We start from the raw sequence: 11,952 nt of genomic DNA, 5'->3' as shown, positions 1-11,952 counted from the left end.
CATCTTTTTAGTCTTCTGAGAGCACTGAAGCTTCTTTTAGCCTCAGTACATGCGTTTTATCCTCAGATTACAATTATTATTCTGTGCTTGATGTGCCTCACCTTTGGCCCTGGCTCTTCCCCTCTGACTGCACTAGGACATATTGCTACCTGATAAAATAACACATTGATTCGTGCTACATAAAAAGTGAGACATATCAATTCAGATTCTTTGTCAAATATACACTAATGAGTCAATTTACATCAGCAGCCTGACAATTGTTATGATGATAAATACTAGTTAACCTATAGCACCAAATCATCAGTCAGTCAGCTGTGACCTTACTTCTTCACCTCTGTCTGAGCTACAACATGGCAGAGCTGCCTCTGTCACCTGACAAATAGGACATGCATGACAATAAGAATAAAATGTGTAGCTGCTTCAGTGTTTCTGTCAATTTGCGCAGATCTTGATTCATCAGTAATGTTTGTAGCGTGAGTGCATTTTTAAAACAATTTGTGCAAACTGCACTACAAGGTGGATATTTGCAAAATCATGACTACCTCATGATAGTTTGTCTCAAAAATTAGCCCTATGAATATGTCAGTACCATTAGGATGAAATTATTGTGTCACCAACATTTTAATGTTAGACATATAATATTAACAGCCTCTGTAAACTAATATCCTGGCTTGCTCGAGGCTGCCGTTTTTACTGACAGTTTCAATCAAAATTAGAAATGCTACTCTGAGACTGAGATAACTAATAGTGCTGCCTGTTGCTGCGTGTTACAAAATACGTTATTCATGGTTACATACAATTTTAGAATGGGGTGCAAAAGAAAGGGGGTGTGAAACCCTAAAGAAACATAATTAATATTTCAGGGTTTCCTTTTTTGATCATCAAATTATGTTTTTAACATAGGATCTTCAGCAACACATTTGTGAGGGAAGACAACTTTCTTTCAGGGTAGAATGGATGTTTTCACGTCAGGTATGGACAGGAATATGATCCCAGCTTCCAGCAGTTTTTCCAGTATTACTATTGTAATGTAGTATGGAGTATTAGTTTTAAAAATGCTGTAGCTTTCCTAGAATTTGCATAACTTAAAGCACATTATGTCAGTTTGTTTTAAAAGATTGGCTAATTTAAAGTGGAAAAAAATATGAATATATAATCTTTTTACAGCATTTTTTGGGGCGTGGCCGAAAACGGTCCCCAGGGTATTAGGTGTGATTTTTTTAAAGGATCGCCAGAGGGTTAATTTCCTTTCGCCGATCAGCTTTCACACAGTGGCACACAGTGCCTCAGCTATGCTCAAATCCCTCCATATTGTGGCATATTATTATTTCGCCTTTTGTGCCCTTCGAACACAACTAAATGCAACCCGTTAGATTGAGCAGTAAACCAATCAGTAAGTTCCAGAAATGTCAGTGACTTTTTCATAAAGTTTGCGTTCATAGAACACAGTTTTTGGTAAATGCAAAAAAGAAGCATTCGGCAAAATGCAGATTTTGCAAAGTCTCCTTGACCGAGACAGCCGGGACTACCTCAACCTTCACCAGGCACCTGGAGTGCAAACACCCTCAAAGGTAAGCTAACCAGTAGCCATCTTTCCATCTTCAAACTCTTTCCAACCTCAGATGACCAGGTCATGTTTATGTAATATTGTTATTTATAATGTGTTCTTCGCACGGTATAAATTATTTAGGGACAGATTGTTTGCAACTGTCTCTGCAGACTTAACTTTTCTTGTGAAGATTGTAACTAACGTTCCATGCTAAGTACAGGTAGCTACCGCTGGCAGTGGCTATCAGCTACTTAAACAGTTTTCACTAACTTTAGGTATTTTGGCAATGTAACAGTGGTCCAGTGTTTGATTACCTCTTGTGGGGAAGGAGATGTGCTGATAGTATTTGGGGAGAACCTTCTTCATGTTCTTCAAGTGTCATGTTATCTCATCAACTGCCAGAGAGAGTACACACACACACACACACACACACACACACACACACACACACACACACACACACACACACACACACACACACAGTTTGTAGGTTATTTTGCGTGTTGAAAGGGAGCAAATAGGGAAAATGGATTTGAATGTGGAAACATTTACATGTGTACTTTGAAACCCAAATATATAGTCAATACCCAGTGAAGGAAACTGTTTCCAGGGCCTACTCCGTGGATCGGCTTCCTCCGAGGCGTGGACGTCTATCAGCAGAGAATGTACCTTCACCTATCAGCAGAGAATGTCCCTTAGTCTGTAACACAGTCAAATATATTCTCAAGTAATATTCAAGCATGCCATTCAGCGTGTTAGTACGAGCAGCTCGGGAGCAGCTTGGGAGAACAAGAAAACAGAGACTGCTTTAGATTGTCTTCCCAAAGTGACTCAACTTTATTCACAAGTACAACAGTTTATATAGAGGGTAAAATTCATGAGACAGCAGATTATCAGTTTAAACCAGTACAGACCAAGATAAGGGAGCGTCTTCCTGCCCTTGGGTGAAGAAGCATCCTTTGTGTAGTTTATTAGTTCAGCTACAATTGTGATTATCTCAGCGACATATTTTCAAGGCACAAAACGAAGAGTTCTTTCATTAGTGAAATCTGAAACAAACCATTTGGCCTTCAACAGGCGTCTAAAAGATTAAGAAACTAATGTAGCTGAGGGAGTGATCTCTGTGGTATTTCAACCTTGTACCAGCCTGTGATTCTCACACATCAATTCTTAGGTCAAAGAGAAAAATAACTAAAACAAAAGGGGCCTTATTGAATGACAGAGTTTTCCTGCATAATGTCACTATAAAACAATATCCAGTAAATGCTCCCATGGTACTAAAATACCTAACACCCAGCATTTTGCATTTAACCAAATAAATGAAAGCGTAAGACACTGAGTTTGTGGAACAACTTTGGATCACAGCCCTACATGATTCTCTGAAATTATTTCCAATGCAAACAAAACCTATTTAGAAATGAATGTGTGTTTCAACATACCTTTTTGGCCCAACACGAAACAAAACAGAAAGCAATTAAAGAAATCAACAAAACAAAATCTAATCAACAATTAAAGACAAAAGGTGTGTTCAAATAGTTCATTTTTTCATTACTAAATAAGACAGGTAACCTGTGTGGTAGCCATTGTAAGAGCTGTTTAGTATAACAACATTATTGTCATGATCGATGACAGGTGTGCAAACAGGTAGCTGTGAGGGAGGAGCACCACACCCTTGGATACAAAAACAGAGACAGAGAAACACAGAACTGTGCAATCATAAGGTACACTGTGCAAACACTGATAGAAGGTGAGTGTCTTCCAGTTCAAATAGGTCTGTACATTTGTTCCATTTTCCAAGCAAAAGGGTTATTTCCTCCAAACAATTAGCTTAAATGGAGTATTTATAAAACAAAACTAAATATGACTTTAATCAATGTATTTTTAAAATTGCAGGAAGTTGCAAAATGGCACACTGAAGCAGCACCAACAGCGACATGCCATCCTTTCCAGTTTGCGTTTAGTTGGTTTAGTATGTTTAGTATTTGGTTTCCTGGCCTCCACAGCCACCTGATCTAAACACAATAGAGATGGTTTGGGATGAGATCGACCGAGTAAGGGCAAAAGGGCAAACAAGTGCTCGGCATCTCTGGGAACTCTTTCAAGGTTGCTGGAAAACCTTTTCATGTGACTACCTCATGAAGCTCATTGAGAGAATGCCAAGAGTGTGCAAAGCTGTATTCAAAGCAAAGCCTGGTTATTTGAAAAATCTAAAATATGTTTTGAGTTGTTTCACACTTTTTTGTTTACCACATAAACAAACACATTTTCCATGTGTTCAAAACAGAAGTCGGGCCTAATGTGCTTTAGGATGAAATGAAAATTCAGTTCCTTATTCACTTGTCTACAACATCATTGGTCATTTAGAATTGAATTAATTTATCTGTTAAAAATTTTGAACTGCTATCCTGCAGACTTAAAAGGAGTTTCTAAATCCATGCAGCATCTGTGAGGGCTGTCGCTCAGGTAGTAGCACCTAGAAATCGAAAAGTCAGTGGATCAATCTCATATTTTCCAATCTGTATGCTAAATAAACTTTGGATTAGATATTGAACAGGACATTAGATATGTTTTGTGAAGGCAAGAAAGAAAGAGAAGTCTGGGAGAAAGTTTAGATGCAGCAGTCCACCTAGATAGGGTGTATTTCTGAGTCCCTGTTTGGACATCCATCCATCCATTTTCTTCTGCTTGTCCTGGGCCAGGTCGCAGGGGCAGCAGCCTAACCAGAGAAAACCCAGACCTCCCGCTCCTGGGCCACCTCCTCCAGCCTTTCCAGGGGAACACCAAGGCGTTCCAAGGCCAGCCAAAAGATAGATTCTCTTGAGTTTGTCCTGGGTCTTCCCCGGGGCCTCTTCTCGTTGGGACATGCCCAGAACACCACACCCAGGAGGCATCATAGTGAGATGCCGAACCACCTGAATTGGCTCCTTTCAAAGTGGAGGAGCAGCGGTTCTACTCTGAGGCCCTCCCAGATGGCCAAACACCTGACCCTATCTCTAAAGGAGACAGGCCAGGTGTTTGCCAGCCACCCTTCGGACAAAGCCGCTTATATCTGCGATCTTGTTCTTTCAGTCACTACCCAGTGCTCACGACCATAGGTAATGGTAAATTCAGAGCTTCGGTTTTACACTCAGCTCTCCTTTTACCACAACAGACTGGAACAGCTTCAATATCACTGCAGCAAATGTATGAACAAACAAAATTTACTAGAAATACTGGGGACAGCACATTAACCCAATACTATGAAAAGAACATGGAGTGGGTAATAGATAGTGATTTGTAAATAACTGGACAGGAATAACTTGAGCGTATTATATTATATCATACTGCAGTCCTAACTAACTAGGCAGCTCATTGTCTTTCTCTTGTCAACACTTTTAAAAATAGAACTCATTTTAGGGTCGTGCCTGCCAGCAGGATCTGATATCCTCGTGTTGGTGTTGTTCCCACATCATCATCATTAATGTTGTTCAAGGTTCAACATTGCAAGTGACCACTCACATTGTTGTGATGTCATAGTTTTACAACTTACAAAAAAAGCCCCTTAAAAAAACTACTTCACTTGCTGTCCCATCCAGCAATTTGAATTCTTTGCATTTCAGGATAAATTTGTTTAATCAACGGCAAGCATTATACATATTTTTGTTGCGACATTGGAATTTCGTATATGAATTCATGGCTTGGCTTGCTGTTTGTTTACGACAGCATTAGCTAACCAGTTTCCTCTAGATAGAGAATTGAGTGTCAGTGTATGAAAGTACAGTTAAATATAGCTGTCATAAAAATTGTTGTCAGGCGAAAATGCAGTAGTTTCCCCTGATCATTTTACTAACATAAGTAAAGAGAAAAGCATCTAAATAGCCCAGCCTAATGGTTGTGTGCTGAATCAATGAATCAAAATATCAACTGTAAACATAACTGGCCCATAGCTGTGGAAATTGACTTGAATTCTTGAGTTTGTGGAGATCAACAGTAATTTAAAAAGAGCTAAATTTGTCCTGAGCCATCATGTAAAAGTTTATCCCGACCTGTCTCGAATAGAGAATGTGTGGCGTATTTTGAAGTGCAAAATGCCACAACGAAGACCCCGTACTGTTGCCCACCTTAAGACTTGTTTGCAGTAAGAATGGGACAAAATTACACCTGAAACACTTCACTTGTTGTCTTCAGCGCCTAAATATTTAAGTGTTGTATTAATACTATGTGTTTATTTGGTTCATGCATTAGGTGTCCTACTTTGTTCAATTCTGTTTTTTCAACAGTACAAAATAATCACTGAAAAATTATTTGTTGCTAGCTGTAATCAGTCTGCCTCTCCGTTTACTCTTTCAAACCAATTTTTTCTTCAGCTTTCTGCAGTTTCTTCACCTGATTAAATAGCTATGTCCGTTGTGTTCTGTTTGACCTGTCTTTCCATTTTTTTTACTGCTTTTTTTGTTCATGCATCCAGTGGTCTGATAGGTTCCCCACAGTGCGACTGCAAGCCAAGAAAATTCCATCCAGCCACCATATTTCTAAGATTTTGAGATTTGTATTAAAATTTAGAATCAGAAAATTAGAGGTCATCCAGCTCTTTATGTCTTAAAACACTGCTGCAGTTTAACCACTTGGTGTGTATTATCTGTGTTAGGGGTGAACAGTTATCAAACACTCAGGTGAAGAAATGACACTCCGATAGTTCAGCTGGTAACGTGCACGGGTGAGAGCCCAACAAGACTCACACACCTACACTTGTCTTGCATCTTTATTTATACACTTCGGTATAGGGATGTCACATGGCAAAGGAAAGATAAAACAGGAGCTTAGCTGCACGCTCTTCACTCGTGGGGAGAGAACATGCAGTTGCTGGAACTTAATCTAACAATAACAGCTTGTTTTCACAACTCATTGTGGTGTTGTGATGTGACTGTTCAGAGAGTTCATGATAGAAAGACGTTTGCATAAGCAGAAATATTAAACACTTATCAGTATATCACTCAGTTGCATTTCATGACAATAAAACTTAAAAATCCCCTGACATCCCCTCCTGTTGTTTAAATTTTATCTTGTGCACAATACTGTCATTTTGTCAGTTCATAACCTCTTGTTGGGACATTTTCAGTTAGAACATCATTAAACATTTTTGTATCATGTCCTTTTTCAGACGCTACTGTATGCATCCTCATACAGCTCGCCGTCGATTTGGGGCAATGTTACATAAGCTCCTAATGTAGCTGTGACCATGTTTGACATCATGCTTTTCAAACAAGGTATTATACATGTTGCGAAAATACACAATAATAGCAATAGAAAACCAATGCCAAAAAGTCCTTTAGTCAGCAGGGACTTCCACGAACCACTCAGTAGCCATGTCCACCAATCATCAGTGTTTGTGACATAGTCTTGTTGTTGGGCAACTCTGAGTTTTCTCAGGGTATTTAGGGCAGTGGTCATGTTAAGTGAGTGTACATTGTCTGGGATGTATGTGCAACATTTGTTAGTAAAGCATTCTTCATTGCATCAGCGTGTGTGTGTGTATCACTCTTCATTGAACAAGCTTGTGAATATGTGTGTGTGTCATTTCTCACTCAATCAACGAGTGCACATGTGCATACGTGTGTTTCACTTCATTCTGAGTCAGTGCATGTAGATGTGTGTGTTTGTGTGGGTGTTTGTGTTCATCACTTTCCTGTTCTGGTGTTCTGGGTAAACCACGGCCTGAAGCGTGCCCTGGGGTCCTGCCCTCCTCCTTTTCAGTCCGTTTGCATCCGTTGGTGCTGCTGCTCAAAGTTCTGTTCATACTGGTTCTGGCCCCAATTGAGGCAGTGCTTTTCTCCAGTGTCCTGCATCTTCTCCTTGTTCCGCTCCTCCTTAACTTGACCCTTTTGCTTCTGTAGCTCCTTCAGGGCTTGCTCCTGCACTCTAAGAAATAAAATGTTGTATTTACTCCACCCAGTTATGTCAACCGGTTCCACACAACTGGGTTAGTGAAATATAAAATGTATGATACATTTAATTTGAACAAGAAATTTTAAGTACATCTGATAAGATTTGGATAATTAAATGCAAATCAAAAGAATCATGTTGTATTAGCTGAATATCATAATGTTGATATAACTAACCTTGTTGATTTAAATTGAGAAGACTAAATAAAACCTACTCAACCAAAACAAGCTGTACTTACTTTGAGAAATAACATGTTGTATTTACTCCACCCAGTTATGTCAACCGGTTCCACACAACTGGGTTAGTGAAATATAAAATGTATGATATATTTAATTTGAACAACAAATTTTAAGTAAATCTGATAAATCTACTCACCCAAAACACGCTCTACTGAAACTATAGGATTAAATCACTTTAACAGAATTGCAACTTAGTCTATTTAAGTTTGTAAATTAAATAAATCGAACACAAGTTTATTCAGTTAACCTAACTTTAATAACACTTTGTGTAAAACTTGTTGAAGCACACTTTGAGCAATTCAAATGCTTCTAGATCTTTTTCCCCAAACAATCTTTACATATATTCAAGTGCATTTTAGGTGCAGGAAGACAAGATACAGAATGTCATGTTAAACTGAAATGATTAAAACTGGAAAGTGTTGTGATTCCAACATTTTTAACATTAACATGACTTAATTTAAACTTGATTGGGCTACAATGAAAAGCCCACAATACAGCCCTGCAAACAGCAGGTAGAAATTACTTTTGTGTCATTTTTGTCCATATTTAGAAAAATAACCTTTGCTTCAAAACTTAAACTGAAGTCCAAAGTTAGGAGCAGTCTTTTTCAGTGTAGTTGGATGTTGGTAAAGGTTCAAGAACAAAGAACGCAGAAAAGTGAAAGGCCTTGCAGAAGTTCTTGTGGCAATTCAAACTGAACAGTTTATGAAGTGCAAGGAGAAGGGTTCGAGAACCTTAAAGTTCAGTGTCCTCTATAGTTCACTGCAGGCTGTTTCACTCAAGCAGTTTGTTTTTCAGAACCTGCACCTTCATGGATAGGTTGTTCCCATCCAACTCCATCAGCACCTTCTGAAGAAATTCAAATGTGTATTTCAGGTGCTTTGGGTAGCTCAGATTTAGACTATAGATTAGTCCAAGCAGGAGGGCACAACCCTTTGCCACATCACTAAGAGCTTGCAGCACAGTGCATCCTTCTATGATGACACCAATGTCCTCAGGTGTATCTGCAGAGTTTGCTCTCATGTCTGACAACATAGACTCCCAAAGTCAGCTGCTCTGTTTCTCTGCTTGCACCAAGATCCACATCCTTTAAATAAAAATTAAAAAAAGATAAGTTAATTGCGTACATATACATATGGACAAGTAAGTCCACCTTCCATTTCCAATCCCAAATTTAAAAAAGGAAAATAACTGATCGTTTTCCTTTTTTAACTTACCAAGAATTCCTTGAACAGGTCATCTGGCTTTTCATTTAAGTAGACACAGACAGCTTTCAGAATGCATTCCTGTCAAACATCAACGCTGGGATTCTGGTGGAGATAAGAACTCAATATGAGAGAAGTTTCCTATTTTGGTTCCTTTCAACCTCTTTACAAAACAAAGTCAAAAATATTAACACATAGCAGATATGTGATTAAGCAATGTTTCATAACTCACATCAGAGATGTGCAGTGAGGTTCATGATTGGTAAGGCACTGACTCCTCTGTGTCAGATTAACAAATATATGAACCCAAAAATCGAAGCTTTTCAATTTTGACATTACGTGAAAGCTTTCATTTTTGCTTTAATCAATTCTAGATTGTTCAACAATATATTTAATAATTGTGCCCCTAAAAATATTAAAATTAAATAGAAGATTAGAACTGGGCAATATGGACTTAAAATCCTATCATGACATTTTGTGGATAACAATAAGTCTATGAAGGTTCACAGTCATCCAGGTCATCGTAGTCTAAGGAGCTTGGAAAGAAAAGTGAAGCTTCTTCAGTGAAGATTTCTGACACTAAACCAGAAATCAACATGGAGTCGAATTCTTTCAAACAATGTAGCAACTTAATTGATGCACATTTCTAAAATACACTACACATTCATTTCATTCTTCAAACTACAGGATCACTGGCGCTCCCAGTGGTCATTACTGATGTCAGGGAGCAGGTGCGGTAGATGTTGGGAGCAATTTTAAAACTGTCGGTCTTAGTAGGCAAGTCTCATCTTAACAAGAATCGCAAAAGATTTTGGAAAATTACACCGAAGCAGGTTCAACAATATTTGTTAAATGTTTTCATACTTCTAACATGTGAGAGAGGTATACAAGCTAGAGTGTTAAAAAATTTGCCAGGCATCATTTGTTTAAAAAAAATGCAAAAGTATTCCCGAAAGTGTCAGATGTGTATCAGTTAGTATACATTAATCAAATTTGTCATCCTTAAATTGTTGAACTTACCAAATAATCCTCAGATGGCGATGGATTCTATCCAGGATGCTAAGCATATGCAAGTCTCAGTTGAAAATGGCGGATGATCAAACTTCCACACTGCACATGTGCAAACTCAGAAGTACGGAGAGCCTATTAGGACAATCCTCTTTAAATTAAAGTGCTCTTCATTTTAAATGAACTTTTTACATTGGATTTAATTTACTGCATTTTGTTGTGTTTAAAGTTAAAAATCAATTGGTGGCATTAGTTTTAACATGAAGCATTTACATAATGCTACCAACATCAGTGTGTCATTTCTTAGAGTGCTGTTGGAGCTTTTCGTCAGGTTTGGCAACCTCCTGCTCCAGCAAGCTCCGGCCTGATGGGTTCGATTATCAGCCAGCTCCTCCTGAGCCATGTTCAGTTCCTGCTCTGATGCCTTGAGCTCTTACTGAGGGCAGAAACCTCAGAGTCTTTTCCGTACAAGTCAGAGTGAAGTCCATTGATGTTTCCCTTGCTTTGCTCCACAGCCTTCTACAGCTCTGCTGTTCGGCTCTTCTCAGAGGTCAGCTCCTGGCCGAGCCCCGACACCTGTGCCTTCAGCTTATTTTCTCCTGGTGCTTTTGTTCATTCCGAGGTGCCTCCTGACCTCAGTTACTCCTCCTGTCTCTGGCACGCCCTTTTTGCTGCCCAACATCCGTGTTGGTCCGTCACTGTCCTGCACAGTTTTAATGCAGAGTTGTTAAGGTCAGCATTGTCTTGCTCGGCCTCACTTTTCCTCCGGGCTTAATGGGCGTCTCGTCACAGCTCTGTCAGCTGAAGCTGTCTGGAAATCTCCCCCGTGTAGTGAAACGGGCCTTGGATTTAACGCTCTCCGTCTCCGCTGCATGAGATCGTTTTCCTGCAGCACTGTTGACATTTTCAGGTTGTTGTTGTGGGTCCAGCTGCTGTAGCATTTAGTCAGGGTCATATCAAAGATGGTAGAGGAGAGCAAAGATGGTAGGGGGGAGCAAAGATGGTAGGGGGGAGAGCAGGAGTCCAGGGTCAGCCTCGGCTTTCCGGGCCGACAAAGCAGCCTGTAATCAAGCATAAAGAGAAAAAACAAAACAAACACAAAACAAAAACGAACGAACAGGAAAATGATGTTGTGTTGGCTGTGTTATTCAGAGAGGGGAGAAACAACGGGACCAGGCCCTGTGTCAGCCTTCTCTCCCCCTTTTTTTTTTTTTTTTTCTTTTTTTTTTTCTCACCATATAATCCACTCATGACCCGCCAAGCTGACAGGACAACACAGGTACATGTTAAAATTCTTAAGATCATGTTTAAAAGCCCAAAAAGGAATTTTCTTTCATTCAGTAATCACTTGTATTAATCAATCAGCAGAAAACATGTCACAATTTGAATCTTTTTACCACTAAATTTGTTGTGTCTTCACTGGTTGGTCAGACCAGTGTCTTTTTTTTTTTTTTTTTTTTAATTAAGTTGTTGTCCTGCAACCCAGAGAGTTTATTTGTTGGTAGTGGATAAACTTTATCATTTAACAACAGGTGTGTGTTAAGTTTCGCTACTTTAACCTTGCTGGAAAATCGGGGGATTTGTTCTGTTACCTCGTTTATTGCCCTAAGATCATGAACTAGACGATATTTTTCTGTGTTTGCTTTTTTCACTGGGAAAATTGGAGTATTACAGGTTGCTTTTGTTGTCTTCACTAGGATGCCTGCTCTTTCATATCTGCAATTACTGGCCTGATCCCTGCCTTTGCTTCTGTGGACAAGGGATATTGTGGTTTGACCGGCCTGTAGGTTGTGGTGGTTTTAACTACAACTGGATCTGCTCCTTTAATTAATCCTACGTCTGTTGGTCCGGTTGACCACAGTGTTGTGGGCAGTTTTTGTAACTCTGGGTGTGCCTCTGGTGAGAGTGTGTATCAGCTAGCATCGTTTTCCACAACATGTAAATCAGTGTTGTCAGTCATGTGGGAAGCGGGTTGGGTGGTGAGCAACCATCCTAATGTGTATTTCATACAACCTGTTCTGCGACCCTG

At 39.4% G+C, this 11,952-nt stretch overlaps 1 long non-coding RNA gene across 1 annotated transcript; it reads right to left on the bottom strand.

Moving 5' to 3' along the window:
* Positions 1–7,953: 7,953 nt before the first annotated feature.
* Positions 7,954–10,070, bottom strand: LOC147305878 (uncharacterized). The gene is made up of 3 exons (XR_015126661.1): positions 9,936–10,070; positions 8,928–9,020; positions 7,954–8,797 (listed from the first exon to the last, which is right to left on the bottom strand). It is a non-coding gene; the product is annotated as an uncharacterized LOC147305878 (long non-coding RNA).
* Positions 10,071–11,952: the final 1,882 nt, after the last annotated feature.

Source organism: Aulonocara sp. 'chitande type north' Nkhata Bay, linkage group LG20 (assembly GCF_057382095.1).
Source record: "Aulonocara sp. 'chitande type north' Nkhata Bay isolate Kocher_YH1m ecotype deep benthic linkage group LG20, A_spYH_male_GT1.1, whole genome shotgun sequence".
In the NCBI taxonomy this organism is placed as follows: Eukaryota; Metazoa; Chordata; class Actinopteri; order Cichliformes; family Cichlidae; genus Aulonocara; species Aulonocara sp. 'chitande type north' Nkhata Bay.
This window is presented reverse-complemented; position numbering and strand designations above follow the sequence as displayed.